We start from the raw sequence: 17,073 nt of genomic DNA, 5'->3' as shown, positions 1-17,073 counted from the left end.
TACGATCTAGATTAATCTTTCATGCATGCTAAAAATACTACATGCACTTCGTGCTGTGCGATAGTAGAATAAGCACGCAATCAACAGTTATCAGTAATACGCGATATATTCGTTCTAGGTAGGTACTTAGGTTAGGACGTATATAGATAGGTACTATTCTACATTCAAGAAACACTGTGTAACATTTAACATAACAATAATAGAACCGTGTGGTGTGAATCAGGAAAAGATGTAAGTATCTGAAGTATTATGCTGGAATATAATTTGTATATTAATCACTAACTATTATAAATTGTTTTTAATAATTTTTATGCATTTACATAGAAATTAAAACTCCACTATTGTGTGTTTTGGCTGTTCGTCCTGTCCGTCTTGGGCCATTTCTGCGGTACATAAGCGGTTTTGAACTACTTTTTATAGAAACTAACAATCCTGAAATTGACTTACACTTATACACTATAGGGGATTTACGATAATTCAACCGGTTTAACCGGGTTGGTAGATTTTGCTATGGTTACAATTATTGAGACAATTGTTTCTATGGTGATTTCTACCAACCCGGTTAAACCGGTTGAATTATCGTAAATCCCCATAGTAATAAAGGGTCTCCTTCCCCGTCCACCGCCTGTATTATTTTGTGAATTGTTTTGTCAATTAAAACATTGTATGATAGCTGTTACCTACGTGCGACTACCGAAGCATGTTAAATTTTGCCACGTGCACTACCATATTTAGATTGCCCGCCCTACTGAAATTTTTAGTCGTTTGGGAAAAACATCAAATGTATGATTTCGGTGACCAAGAACCAGAAATTCTTCACTAAATTGATTAGCGCTTCGGAAATTCTTTCAAGTTGAAAGACATCGACGAAACGAAATTATTATCAGTTCTCGCTCCGTCGTCCAACCGGCAACCCCTATGAAGGTCAGTTATAAGTAATTATTTTTATCGCGATTATCTAAAATCCTTAATTTTATGGGGCAAAAATGCGAGCTTTCTACATCGATACGATGTATTTTCTACGCAATTTCTACTTATTAGGTGAATGAAACGAGCCTTTAGCGATTGCTATGTTTGTCTGTATACAGGGTGACAATTTGAAAACTTACCACCCCCCATATCTTAGTAAATAAACGAGATATTTAAAAAAATCAAAATCCGTTTCGGTAATTCGGAGGGGGAATCACAATGACATAGTTGACGACGCACCCTCTCCAACCCCCTGCGCCCCAGCCACCCCAACTTTTAAATCTTAAATAGTGACCCCCCATGTGTGATACGTCGTTGGAAAGCTCTGAAAAAATGCTTTCCAACCATACCAAATAGCATTACATTTAGGTTAGTAATTATCGTGCAAATCAAAAAATAAACTAATATGATACATTTTCTAAAGTTGGCGTTTATTTTAATAAATGTTGAAAATGTTTTCCGTTATTGGTAAGACAGTATTACTATGCGATCAAAAATGAGTTGCTATGGAGTCGCTCTTTGAAATTTTTGTTACATGAAAAATCGTATTTAACTTGAACTTCCAAAGCCGAGTCGACAGCAACTCATTTTTGATCGCCAGTTATAATTTATTCTCAAACTTTTGTCGAACTTTTTCAAATGTTGGTTTTGCAATATTTCGACATTCTTGAATTATTCTCTGTCTTAGTTCGTCTAATGTTCGCCGGTTGCGTTTTAAATACGACAGTTTTCAAATGTATCATATTAGTTTATTTTTTGATTTGTACGATAATTACTAACCCAAATGTAATGCTATTTGGTATGGTTGGAAAGCATTTTTTCAGAGCTTTCCAACGACGTATCACACATGGGGGGTCACTATTTAAGATTTAAAAGTTGGGGTTGCTGGGGCGCAGGGGGTGTGAGGGGGTGCGTCGCCAACTATGTCATTGTGATTCCCCCTCCGAATTACCGAAACGAATTTTGATTTTTTTAAATATCTCGTTTATTTACTAAGATATGGGGGGTGGTAAGTTTTCAAATTGTCACCCTGTATATGTATTTATGTACCTATGTTCCTCCAAATCCCAAGTATAGTTAGACATTTTTAAAATCTTTTTTATACATTTTTATTATATTATCAAAGAGTAAACTATGGGTACTCTTTGATATTATAACGAATTTTCTAGAGCGATATCACGGTGGCTGGAAGTCTACAGCCGTAGCTGAACGATACGTTGATACGTCCTTGACAAATAAGTTGAATACCGCTAAAAAAAATTCTGTGTTTTCTACTTCCAATATCGCTCCACAGCCCGCAACATCATCATCCGGAACGTCTTGGAGTACTAGCGTATTAAATGCAAATGCACATTTTGAGACCCATGCTCAAACCAACTTGCAACCAAATTGTATAACATTTGTTAATTACGGTACAATGACAGTTAATTCTTCAAGATCTACCACAAAAGTTACACCGCCAAAATTCGACGTTAAGAAGAAATCTTTCGGAGGTAAGTACTAAGTAGGTAGGTATATGGAATAAATAGGCAAATGTGTTAATATTCTTTAATGGCTAATAGGGATAGATTTCGGGCCCATTGCCCATCATCAGGCCGTGCTGAAAAATCTGTTAAGGGTTTACTTACCAAAGCATTTGAAGAAGGCACTGATCCGTTTCTCGCGGTGTTAAATTATAACATTACTCCGAAGCAAGATTTTCCATCTCCCAGTATTTTGTTAATGGGAAAACGATTAAGATCAACATTGCTCGTTGCCAAGAGTATTTTGATTCCAAAATATTCAGCAAAAAAGGTTAAACAAACATTAAAGTGCAAACATAAACAAAAAGTACACTATGACAAAAAATCTAAAAAACTTTCAAAGTTGTGTCCTAGACAAAAAATTTTGATGCAACAAGGAATGAGACACTGGAAACCTGCAACAGTGATTCAAGAATCTGGACCCAATGATTATTTGGTTAATCTGAACGACGCTGTGTACAGAAGAAATCGAAGATTCCTAAAACCACTTAATATAAATCAAAAATTGGATCACAAAAACACAAGTGAGATACAAGATGGTTTTGAGCAAGATACTCAATCATCGACTTCCAATTATCTTCCTTTTAATGACTCTTTTGTAACAAAAGAAGATGATAGTGATGAATATGTTGGAAAAGGCAATGATCAATATTATGGAAATACCAGAGAAAGCAGATTAGTAACTCGTTGTGGTCGTGTAGCCATTAAAGAATATTAACCCATTGCCTATTTATTCCATATACTTACCTCCAATATACCACAGGCAAATAATGGATAATCTTTCCTTTAGAATTAAATCCTGCTTACTTTTCAGTTATTTTTACTTATTTATTGTAATGTAAATGCTAATAAAATTTTAACCTAATGAATGTAATGGTCGTAGATAAAGTATAGTATTACACTCGCATGTTATGACTCTTATTCACTCAGTTTTCTTGCTCCACTCGCTCGCAAGCTCGCTCGCTTCGCAAACATCAACCTCGTGAAAAATAAGCTTCATAACATGCTCGTATAATAATATTATACTTACTATTAGTAGACTGTTTCCAAGAATGCTAGTAGGTAGATAATAATAAATACCAAAGATTCCCAATTGGATAAAAAAGAACGATACGGTGCTCGAACATGAATTTGGAAATGCTGACCCTATACGCCCTAGATCAATATAAGTAGATGCTACTTCCTATAGGTAAGTTACGCACTCTATGTCGGGCAGTCAGGTCCACACGAAAAGGCATGTACTTAAATGTTAACGTGTAGGAAAATATCTCCTCTATGGCTATTTTGTTATCTAGGTTTTGTATCATGTAGGTACCCTTCTCGGAACGGCGTTATATCATATTTACGCATTAAGATTAACTAGAAATACATAGAATATTTTACTACAAAAAAGATAATATAAATAGTAGATAAATAACCAGGGCCGAATTACCCATTAGGCCCGGGAAGGATGGGGGCCCGGAAAAATTAAGGACATGTAACGTTCGTGTGAGATTTTAAAAGTACACAACACAACAATTTTACACTATATAGGTAGGGGGTAGGTACAGGTACTTTTCGCTTTATTTCTTTACATTAAAAATTTGCACTATATTTTTATATACTATATTAAATAATGACTAGAGTGCGGGTAAAAATGCATTTATTTTTATAAAATAAGCGCTTATTATATGCATCAAAACGGGCAAAAAAAGCTGAAAAAAAGGCAAAGTAAGCAAACAAATGCACAATCAACCATCCACCCAAAAAAACCTTTATTCTTCAAAAAAAACATGATTATGATGAAACTAACTCTAATTAGGTATCAGAAAAACAATTAACAATTATGTATTTCTCCAAATTTGCAATTAAAAAATTTTGCCTTCGGTCCGATAAAATATTTTTATAGACGGATAGACAGATGACTTTCACTTTTGGCATATTTTTGGCCCGGTTAATTGAATTAATATTTAGCAGGAGGTACGAACGGTTTAACATATATGCACAAAAGTACACAACTGTGCTGGAACACGAGTTATTATAATTTATGAAAAGGGGCCCGAAAATTTCATTGTGCCTAGGGCCCGGACAAACCTTAATTCGGCCCTGTAAATAACTCTTCCTTGCAAGTTCAAAAAAATATTCCAATTCAAGTAAATTGCCGCCTTTTGTCTTTTATTAGTTTTAGTCCACACTATACCTACACAAGAAAGTAGCAGCTGGTGTCGAACGAGGTCGCACCATTTAAATAACGGAATTGAGTATGCGTAGTCATTCTCAAGGGCATTCATTGAAACTTCTTATTTTAACTATGACACTTACTTGAATTGAAACCTTATTTTTTACTCGTAGCTTGAAACAGTAACGCAGGTAGCTGTATAAGGGGTTCACTTTTAGTTTTATCAAAGGTTTACGTAATGTAGTATTTATCGTGCCTAGTTTTCTTTGTCCATACGTATTTTATTTCAGAGGAAGATGCAGATATGATATCTTCCATCAGGTAGTTGGCCAAAATCGTAGCCTAAAACCATATACGAGATGTTTACGTTTAACAAAAAGTGTACACAAGAACACCTGCACAACTGTTTGTGAAGAAAGGGGGTTTATGCGAAAAGGTTGTACCACCTTTTTGACCTCAAAAAATACATGTAGTCAATGTTTTCACATATTCCGGGGCAAAAGCACTCATCTCTAATCCTAGATATGAATGAAAAAGACTGAATTAGGCAAAGTATTACGACATGAATATTGACCCTGTGTGTTCGAGACAATCCAACGCTGAACGCAAGGGTGATTGTACGCCGAGACGTCGTCGGTCTCACATCTTTAGCGCAACCCACGAAAGTAGTGCGCTTACGCTTATGTCCTCACTTTTCCGTCCGTGGTTCCGGCGTGCTATAGCTCAGTCCCTGGATTGTTGGTAACCAAAAAATGATACTTGTGTACTTTTGGCGACCAAATCATGTTTACCCAAAAGATATCAACATTGTCAACATCGTATTTATGCACCAATTTTCTTTGGAAAAAAACCAATCTCGATTGCTCGATGCCCAAAAAGAAGTAGGTACTGCATGGATCACCAGCTGATCGAGTTACGGAAACCCGGTTCTAAACTTGAGCCAAAAGACATAAAACTGACCCTGGAAGTATAATGGGCACCGATCCAATATGTCTTTCGTTTGAAAGTAACTATTCGCAAGGCGGAAGTGAATTCGCGTAGGAGATAGCAAATTCGCGAAAGTCGTTCGTCGCTTTGCCGGTTGCTCTTGCTCCTAAACTAATTAGGTGGGAGTCTGTTGTTTTCAATTAGGTCTTTCATAATTATACAAGGCTTTCCTATTGAAGTCCCCAGGCCACGACCTTGTGACATCTCACAACCCAAGATGGTGGAGAGCAGAGTGCCCCACACCTACTTCTGATCTAACAACCGAGAAACGTTATAGCATTTTTAATGGCGACATTTAAATCTCTCCTGCTCCTTATTTTTACAAGATAAGTAAAAAAGGAGCATTTTCTTTCCATTTACTGATAATACTGCTTTCGATATAGGTATCCTCAGGCTAAAAATGTGAGAGAAAACCCAATTTCGCCTCCTACCTGTTATCCTGGGCTGGGATATTAAACATACTTTCAGCATACTGTCCTTGTCCTGATCGCGAAGATTATACCCGAAAGTATTCTTATTTGACCACCCGATACATGTAGAATATGCAGCAAGTTATAGCTTCTTTTTAGCGCATTTTTGCAAAAAATTTTTTTTGTAAAAAGTAGCTTTTAATCTCACTTTGGCTGGCTGGCTGGCTGGCTGGCTGGCAGCAAATGTGGGCGCGTAGAAGAACTCTTGTAGAAAGGCAACGGGTGTACGTGTATCTACAGGGCCGTGAAATTTGTCAACCTTAGGGACATGGCTACATGATGTGGGGTTGGCGACATCTGGGCGTCATCCTCGAGCGTAGTATACTAACGTGAAGGTTTTTCAGTTTTTTCCTATCTTCTACTACAGTTTTGGTCCGATTCTTTTGAAATTGGTGTCGTCGGAAAGATGTTGTAAACGCGCACAACTCCTGCGTGGCGGAATTTTGTTTTTTGTCATAGGGGCGAAATTAACGACCTTTTGCGAGGCGCGCGCGCGCGTCTTCGAGAAGTAGTCAACTTCGGGCGCCTTTTACCTTCCGTTGCGAACTCACGCGGTTTAACGTTTCGTGAATCTCGAATCGCTGTCTCTCTTTCTCGTGTCGCCAATAGAAGTGAATTGCGAGTGAACGGGACGTCGGAAGGGGGTACCGTCAAAGGAATGTGGTAGCCCCCGACACGATCTTCCTGATGGTGGAGTCAAATCTTCAAACGCGAATTGCGAGTGAACGGGACGTCGGAAGTGGGTACCGTAAAAGGGAATGTGGTAGCCCCCGACACGATTTTCCTGATGGTGGAGTCAAATCTTCAAACGCGAATTGCGGGTGAACGGGACGTCGGAAGGAGGTACCGTCAAAGGGAATGTGGTAGCCCCGGACACGATCTTCCTGATGGTGGAGTCAAATCTTCAAACGCGAATTGCGGGTGAACGGGACGTCGGAAGTGGGTACCGTAAACGGGAATGTGGTAGCCCGCGACACGATCTCACTGATGGTGGAGTCAAATCTTCAATCGCGAATTGCGGGTGAACGGGACGTCGGAAGGGGATACCGTCAAAGGAAATGTGGTAGCCCCCGACACGATCTTCCTGATGGTGGAGTCAAATCTTCAAACGCGAATTGCGGGTGAACCGAACGTCGGAAGGGGGTACCGTCAAAGGGAATGTGGTAGCCCCCGACACGATCTTCCTGATGGTGGAGTCAAATCTTCAAAAGCGAATTGCGGGTGAACGGGACGTCGGAAGTGGGTACCGTAAAAGGGAATGTGGTAGCCCGCGACACGATCTCACTGATGGTGGAGTCAAATCTTTAAAAGCGAATTGCGGGTGCACGAGGAAAGTGGGAAGCGGTTAGTGAATGTAGTAGCCTTCGACAAGATCTGTTATTGATGGTTGAGTCGAAAGTGGCTAATAGAATACTGATCTGCCACACAAAAATGCGCTGAAGTCCCTTCGATCTCAAACGAGGACTTTGATAATTTTTTTTAAGGGCAACGTCGAGGGCTGTTAGGGTGTCATATTTTGGAAAAGAAAAAAGGAAATAAATTTTCCTGGCGTTATTGCCTAGATATTAAGTTTACGAACGTATCTTAATTTTGGAAATTGTTCCAACTTCATTTATAGATAAGTTATCTTGGAAAAACAACTTAAAAGTTTTTCTAAAAAGCGCTAAAAGATAGCTTCCGCCGGGTGGCTGGTTTTATACAGATAGAAAATGTTCATTATAATTGGACTAAGTTTATGTTTTTACCATCGAACACAAATTAATATTATAAATAACCAAATTTGGGGATTGAGAATAGGCAACTTTACATACTCCGTTCTGTATGTACTGTCCAGCCTTAAAGCAACAGACCAATATTTCCACCCCGGTGCCCTGGAATACCACCTCCAGCATATTGCGCACGATGCGGCAACCCAACCTATCAAGGCCACATTGGCTGTTCCTTGTGCACTAGAGGTATATCTCTGTTGACTGTTACTAATACAAGTTCAGATGGTAGTACACAAAAACAATCCAAAAAACTCTGTAGATATCAGGCATAAATTGGCCAAACGAAAAGATCAATGAAGATTCGTTAAAGAGGGCACGACTTACTTGTAGGTCGCCATCAACAATGGCATTTGCCAAAAGTAGTGTAATACAACGGTAACATTATGTAGCATTTGAAACGAAATTATTCTGGATTATTTTGCCCAAGATTCACGATACGTTAACCTATGTACCCCTTTTAAACGCTAAATGCGCGTGTGATGCCTCTAGACAAGCGGTCACCAACGTTTTAATCCTCACGGACCACCAAATAAACAAGTTAAAAAGTAATCGTAAACGATTTACATAAAGCGCATTTCCACTTGCATTCATTTTCCATTTGTAAGATGCAACTTCTGTTAAAATCGTCAAAATCCGGCCACAAATATGAAAGATAACGTTGCACATGAGCAATCCATTTTTGACATGCTATTTCAATTTCAGTTTATAAGAAGAATTTCATTTAAATGCTTCCATAAATAAAAAAGTTGACACTGCGCATGCGCAAAACCAAATTTTGAAACTGGCGTTAGATTTTCCTTTATTCCAAGTGCCTATGTATCACAATTCATTTAAATTCTTCCATAAATAAAAAAGTTGGCACTGTGCATGCGCAAAAACAAATTTTGAAACTGGCATTTGATTTTCCTTTATTCCAAGCGCCTATGTATCAAATTTCATTTCAATTCTTCCATAAATAAAAAAGTTAGCACTGCGCATGCGCAAAACCAAATTTTGAAACTGGCGTTAGATTTTCCTTTATTCCAAGTGCCTATGTATCAAATTTCGTTTAAATTCTTCCATAAATAAAAAAGTTGGCACTGCGCATGCCCAAAACCAAATTTTGAAATTGGCGTTTGATTTTCCTTTATCCCAAGTGCCTATGTATCAAATTTCGTTTAAATTCTTCCAAAAATAAAAAAGTTGGCACTGCGCATGCGCAAAACCAAATTTTGAAATTGGCGTTTGATTTTCCTTTATTCCAAGTGCCTATGTATCAAATTTCGTTTAAATTCTTCCATAAATAAAAAAATTGGCACTGCGCATGCGCAAAACCAAATTTTGAAATTGGCGTTTGATTTTCCTTTATTCGAAGTGCTTATGTATCAAATTTCGTTTAAATTCTTCCATAAATAAAAAAGTTGCCACTGCGCATGCGCAAAACCAAATTTTGAAATTGGCGTTTGATTTTCCTTTATCCCAAGTGCCTATGTATCAAATTTCGTTTAAATTCTTCCATAAATAAAAAAAGTTGGCACTGCGCATGCGCAAAACCAAATTTTGAAATTTGCGTTTGATTTTCCTTTATTCCAAGTGCCTATGTATCAAATTTCATTCAAATACTTTTATAAGAAAAAAAGTTTGCAATTCGGTTTATAAATGGTCGAGATGCGAAAAGGGCACTGTGAATTTTGAATCGATTGGACGCAACTTTTGGCATTGCGTATTATATGGCTAAAGTTATGCCCATATTGAATTTCATGCAATTCAGTTCATAACTAACGGAGATGTAAAAGCGATCGGACATTTCTAAACAAAATTATCGTTCACACGGACAGATAGAGGGACAGGCAGGCACAGGAACAGACGGATAGACCAACAGACAGACGACAGACAACAATACAAAATTATAAATGATCTCTAGGATGGTTAATAAACGGCAAAAGTGTAAAATTATGGAACATGTAAAAAACGGTTTGTTGGTTTTTTTACAATAACTTTTTTAGCAAAAAACGCAGAAAAAATTCCTTCCTTGGTGCAAGCCTCGACACCATAACGAACCAAATAGCGAAAAAAGTAGAACAATAGCTCTTAAGATAAAGAACTAGTAGCGTCGCAAAAGTAGCGGACGGACGGACGGACAAAGTGGCCACAATAGCGCATTTTTTTTTATTTTTGCGGAAATGCGCTAAAAATATGTAATCTAGCGGACAGCTATTTAACTCATTTCTAATATTCCACATTCATTTGAAATATTTGTCATTTGACACCCTGTATCCTACAAAGGATTTGTTCAAGTTTGAAAACAAAACCGTAGGCGTGTGGTACCTAGTAATTAAGAGCCCTTTCCAATAATGTGTCACTCGAGCTCGACCCAATGCTCAATTTAAAATTATTGAAAGAGTGGCAATTCTGCTTAGTAGGTTGATACTAGGATTGTAATTTTTTAGGTAAAAGATGTCCCCCTTCCAAACAAAATCGACCTATTTTTGCGTTTTTTCCAAAAAGTGTCCTTAGAAGTTATCCTGTCTGTTTCGTTGTGGCTGTGCACCAAAATTTTCGCGTGGACCACCGCTTGGCGACCGCTTTACGTTTTTCAGACTGGCATACAATTATACTGTACTGATTACTCTTATTTATTTTATATTCATTTCCTATAAACATTAGGATATATTAATCATAATTTGGAAGGTCATTTAAAAGTGAAACAATAACGCAAATTGTGGTACAAATTACATCGATTACCTTTTTATAAACATAGATTCGACAAGTTTTTCTCAGAAATTGAATTAAGTAATCTCTTCTCTGGAAAAAAACGAATCCTAGAACTCTTTACTTTTGGTTGAACATAATTCCATAGTGACCATCAGACCATACTTTTTTTTATAGAAATGTTTGCTGCGTGTAAACAGAGTATCAGGTAATCCAGTTATATAGAAATAATAGAAGTTTATTGTATCATCTATAAATAAAGAAATACCAGTCATGTAAAATCTTTGAGATTACGTATTTACAAGAGTAGAGAATCTGAATACCTAGATTAAAAAATCTAATTTGTTGGATACGCCATTTGTGGATTTATCGACCATTTATTGTGACCTTTCTTTCTTATCTCTACAAAAATAATAAAACGTAAAAGTTGCGTAAGAAAATTCGTCAACCTAATAGAAATCCCAAAGTCGTGAACAAAAATAATGGAAGGCGATTCATCCACCTACATACTATGGCAAGTTTTATGTTTTAGAAACAATAAAGTTTACAAACACACATAAACACGTAGTTCCGTTGTCACCGTCTACTATTAGGGTAGATGACAAATTTTTTAAAACCTGTTTTAAAACTGTTCGTATACCTCAACTCAACTATAACTAAATATGATATTACAGCAAAATAAACCATATTATTGCAAATTTATGCAATTTGAATTGTAGGTTTTTATTTTAGCGCCAAAACGCTGTTTTGTGTCATGGCAGTGTCGGTGACGTCACAGTCCTGACAGTTATAAACACATAACCCCAGCGTAAATAGTTTTATTTGTTACTCAGTTGTAAACGTTGATTAACAAGACAAAACGTAAACGGGTAAACGTCATGTTTCAACGCTACTGACTTGTAAAACTGACAGCAGACTTGTAAAACTGACAGCAGACCTGTAAAAATTTTACAAGTTAGTAATCTAGTAATTTCATTGGTCAGAATTAATGCGAAGTCTCTGTTACATGGATCACATGATATTTTAGACATTTCTTCAAGATCAATTTAAGAACTAATTATTTACGTTTACAAATGAGTAACAAATAAAATATTGTACATTATACGCCAGGTAATAGTTTTTACTGGCTCTAGGAGATGACAGGCTCGCCTAACGACTCGCCAGTCAACTTCTCCTATCGCCAGTAAAAACTCACTTACCTGGCTAATAATGTAAAATACTATAAAAGATTTCGTGATGAATTATAACTGCTATAAGTGGTGCCCTACCATGATGGATACATAGACATGTGGCGCAGCTAAGTATCCCAGGCGGGTGATTGCTATGACTCCATGGATAAAGTCTGATCCATGCTACCCGACCCGATTCCAGTAAATCCGGTTCAAAGGATGCTGTATCATTCAAATGCTTCATAGAGTAGAGGAATCCAAAAGGATTCTCGACGATTGCTCATTAAACGTAATATAGAAAACTATATTAACATGAGTAGCACATTTTTCACGTACGTTTACTCCTGAGGTGTGCGGTAGACGGCATTTTGAACAACTTTCGATTCCGATTCGGCCATTTGCCGATACAGGAGTAGAGTTTCGAATAATCGGACTCGATCATGACTTGTTAACACGTGATAAAGGAGACTTTATCGACACTAGTACTCCGGGTTGTGGAAAACATTAGGGACTGACCACTCCAGTCCACTTAATAGGGTTTGGACTCTGAGGGATTGTAAAAGTAGCTTAATGGTAGAGCCAAGAGAATAATTTGTGCGTATTATTTTCCTGGGAAATTTTTCATGGTTCTACTGAACCAGCAATTGAAATCCGAAGGGATATATAAGTGTTAGCTGCATTTCGCAATTATGAAGACTACAACTACTGCTGGAAGTACATTAAATTAGACACCAAATAAATTGTTTATATCCGTACCCAAAAAAGAAGCCATACGGAAAATGTGGCTACAACTTGCATGTCGAGACCCAGGGTATTCAATAAAAACAACACTATTTTTGTGATGACCACTTTGATGTAAGCTTAATTTTGTATTCACAAAAACCCCCATATGGGATGGCAAGTTGGGGTCGACTTCTTCGTCGAAAACTAAAGAAACTGCATGCAGCTTTGCGTGAACCTTATGTTTCGGGCAAATTTTGACATAACTGTGCATAAGTTGCAATCACGCTCTCTGTACGACTGCACCCAATGTAAATTTCCATAAGAGCGCCCGCCATAAAAACTCAAGTTCTTTTTCCAAAAAAAAATTTACTACTTTATAAATTTAAACCTTTATCTACAAAATATTAGTAATGTAAAAAAGTTGCGCTTACGTAGAGACCTATCTTACTGAATCATCTTCACATGATAGCTTCGATGACCTAAAAACAAAGCATCTGTACACATTTCTCTTAAGTAACTACATTTCTTGTAAAAAATCTAAGCTTAACTTAAAAACCTACAAAACTTATATGGCAGTTTTACTATTTCTAAATTCTAATGAGGAAAAATCTTTGTTGGGTGCGAGAAATATTTCCAACATCATTACATCAATTTTTGTCAGATTTGCTGCTATCAGCTCTCGTATACCTACTTTCCATTCTTATCTGGTTTAAAAAACTAAACTTTAGGATAATATAATCACTATAAAATTGAAGCACTAAATTAAAAGACGTAGATAAACGCTATAAACGCACAGAGGATCGCTGCTTGAACCGCCAATTAGGATAATGACGTCACGCGCTCTGATTGGCGTTTGATATCACATGACAAATGTCGTTATTTTTTAATTTTATTTTTACTAAAATATAATAATTTCTGGTGTACATTACCAAATAAAGTTATTTTGCGATACCCTGGCACCTTACTCTATCTTATGAAACAGAAATTTGTTTATTCTTTTTCCACTGTCATCTACCCTATTAGAAGTTGTCGCGTTCAAGCTCATGGAAAGGCAATAGGCAATTAAACCAGAAATATTATTACCAATTTCATGATGAGACAATTTTCCTGATCACAAGGGACCGAGTAGAGCTTTGCATTTAATTATAGGGTCGAAACACAGGAATTCACATTGCGTTGTTTCCGTTTTCTTTGACCAATAAGATGTTTTTGTTGTTATTGTTGTTGCGTGTTGACGACAATATGCTGTTATGTGAACTTTCGGATTTGCGCGAATCGAGATCTTCTAATAGTGACAAAATGACGATTTGTTGATTTGGTTTGCACTTGCTTTACAGCTAAATATAGAGAAGCGACACCGAGAGAACATGAGATAGAGTGGTAGCGCCAGCTACTTCTTTCATTATAGCGTTGTTTATTATTTTGAAAGAAACTGCTTTAAACTTCTAGCACAATTATAGTTATATATAAAGTTTTGTCTTCAGATATGATACTATTTAACTTTTATTTGGCAACGTTAAAACATTATATACTATTAATTAATTATGACAATTCCATAACCTTTTTTTTAAAGCTATCTTGATATTGGATTGATAGGCATGAGGTAAGTAATTAAAGTTTTTTTCTTTAGGTTATCGATTTCGCTACCTTTATTATAGCATCTTCGGTCCTTTGCTGAAATATAATTACTTACCTGATGCCTATCAAGCCAATTAAGAAAGGTAATTACCTACTATGGAGACATACATCAAATACTATCTTGATATTTTTTAACAACAATTTAAAAGTATACGTCCAATACCTCCACATACCACTATGTGCATGCGCACATCCGATTTTCACTATATGCCATAAGTTGTCTTTTACGGGAAGCATCTGTGGTTAACATTTCAACAAAATATATTAATAAATAAGAAAGTTGATATTGTGCAGCCTGCGGGTACGCACATTCATCGTCAAGAGTTTTCTTGGCTCAATTGCTACCGAATTAAAAAAGAACGAACTAAATATATTGAAGATTGTAGGAGCAGTTAAGGACTCGGACGGAAGTGGCTGCAATAGCGCACCCAATTTCGTTAGAAAATGCGCTAAAAATACAGTTGTTGTTGTTCTTGTTGACAAGTTTTAAAATGTGGTCAGTGTTAGTGTGCAAGGAATCGCAAATGCAATTTTGAGAAAGTACATGTTAACACAGTTCTAAGGATTTTAAATGAAAGGAGTGCTTGCGCAACTAATGATAAATCACATTTGAGACACATTTTCATTTATTTACACATAAGACTTACAAGGATATTAAGTGCAATCAGTGCAATTAAGCGACTAGTAATAGCTAATAGAGTTCATTTAACGTAAAGCACATTTATAAACATACAAGATGTCCACAGTTTTAATATGTGGCCAGTGCTATTCTAGTGGGTAGTTACACGTGTTACCAATATTGTATTACCAACTTATGATTATAAAAAAGCCATAATTTTTAAAATTTCATTTTTGGCATTTTTCCGCATTCGCACTAAATTGTACAAAGTACTCATGTGGAATAATTAACTTACCGAACTGGGTAGGCAAATAACTATTACAGTGCGATTTGTGCCGTACATACCAAAGGTGCATTTAAACGCAACGTTAACCTGATAAGGCGGGTGAATGGAATTAATTTTCGGCATATTTCCTATAAAAGTACCTACCTTAAATTTATATTGATTTTTAGACCAAAGCAAGTACTACATCAAGCACTTTCATTCATAATATATTTACAAGTCTCCTATCTTACTTCCCATAATGCATTATTGTAATTTTCCTTTCTGGAAATTAGCTTAATTTGATTATAGCGTAGTGTCTATTTTCGAAAGAACTTCAGTTGGTATCGATTTATTTCAGAGACTTGCTATAACATTTATTTGTATTAGCAGACCCCAAACAAATGTGAAATACATATAATTAATTACTTGGCAAATCAAAATCAATTAACACGTTATTGAATCAGCAAGGTAATTATTTTAATAAAATCGATATTGGAATGCCACAATAAAATAGCGCAATAAATAAATACTTAATCTAAACAATTAATTGTTCATGCATTTCAAGGTTCCCTTTTCCCATCCACCACGCCCTATTGTGAATCAATCATTATTATAGAAATATTGACAAATCAGTCCAATTTTTTTATCTCAATTAAAAGTACAAATTTGTGTTCATTTTACTTTCAATGAGATGAGAGCAACACATCCACATTGCATTTCTTGGTAAATGTTTTTGTTATGGTAATTTGTTTTGTATTCGTTGACGAATTTAATTGTTTTACCTAAGGTCAACAAATTTAAAACAACCTGACGTTCCGGCGGAACTATACTGAATACACCCTCAGAACTACCAATTAAGAGTTTGTTATTGTATGCGTTTTAATTTGCATGCGGGTCGTATACGGTGCAGAATATTCGACTGCTGATATATGATTGATGAGTGCCTTTCCCTTTCAAATATTTAGATCTCGTTCATCATTCCATTATAAACAACTACCCACCTATCCGCGTTATCCCTCAAGACAAATAAAACGGTCCTTGAGAATTGTCAATTCTTTCCTAAAAGTAGCGTATTTTTAGCGCATTTTTGCAAATTTATTTGTAAAAAGTAGCTTTTAATCTCACTTTGGCTGGCTGGCTGGCAGCAAATGTGGGCGCGTAGAAGAACTCTTGTAGAAAGGCAACGGGTGTACGTGTATCTACGGGGCCGTGAAATTTGTCAACCTTAGGGACATGGCTACATGATGTGGGGTTGGCGACATCTGGGCGTCATCCTCGAGCGTAGTATACTAACGTGAAGGTTTTTCACTTTTTTCCTATCTTCTACTACAGTTTTGGTCCGATTCTTTTCAAATTGGTGTCGTCGAAAGATGTTGTAAACGCGCACAACTCCTGCGTGGCGGAATTTTGTTTTTTGTCCTAGGGGCGAAATTAACGACCTTTTGCGAGGCGCGCGCGCGCGTTTTCGAGAAGTAGTCAACTTCGGGCGCCTTTTACCTTCCGTTGCGAACTCACGCGGTTTAACGTTTCGTAAATATCGAATCGCTGTCTCTCTTTCTCGTGCCGCCAATAGAAGTGAATTGCGAGTGAACGGGACGTCGGAAGCGGGTACCGTCAAAGGGAATGTGGTAGCCCGCGACACGATCTTACTGATGGTGTAGTCAAATCTTCAACCGCGACGCCAAAGGGAATGTGGTAGCCCCCAACACGATCTTCCTGATAGTGGAGTCAAATCTTCAATCGCGAATTGCGGCTGAACGGGACGTCGGAAGTGGGTACCGTCAAAGAGAATGTGGTAGTCCGCGACACGATCTTACTGATGGTGGAGTCAAATCTTCAAACGCGAATTGCGGGTGAAGGGGGGATCGTCAAAGGAAATGTGGTAGCCCCCGACACGATCTTCCTGATGGTGGAGTCAAATCTTCAAACGCGAATTGCGGGTGAACGGGACGTCGGAAGGGGGTACCGTCAAAGGGAATGTGGTAGCCCCCCGACACGATCTTACTGATGGTGGAGTCAAATCTTCAATCGCGAATTGCGGGTGAACGGGACGTCGGAAGGGGGTACCGTCAAAGGAAATGTGGTAGCCCCC

Source organism: Photinus pyralis, unplaced genomic scaffold (genome assembly GCF_008802855.1).
Source record: "Photinus pyralis isolate 1611_PpyrPB1 unplaced genomic scaffold, Ppyr1.3 Ppyr1.4_LG1, whole genome shotgun sequence".
In the NCBI taxonomy this organism is placed as follows: domain Eukaryota; kingdom Metazoa; phylum Arthropoda; class Insecta; order Coleoptera; family Lampyridae; genus Photinus; species Photinus pyralis.
The sequence above is the reverse complement of the archived record's forward strand: the minus strand, read 5'-3'. Positions refer to the sequence as shown.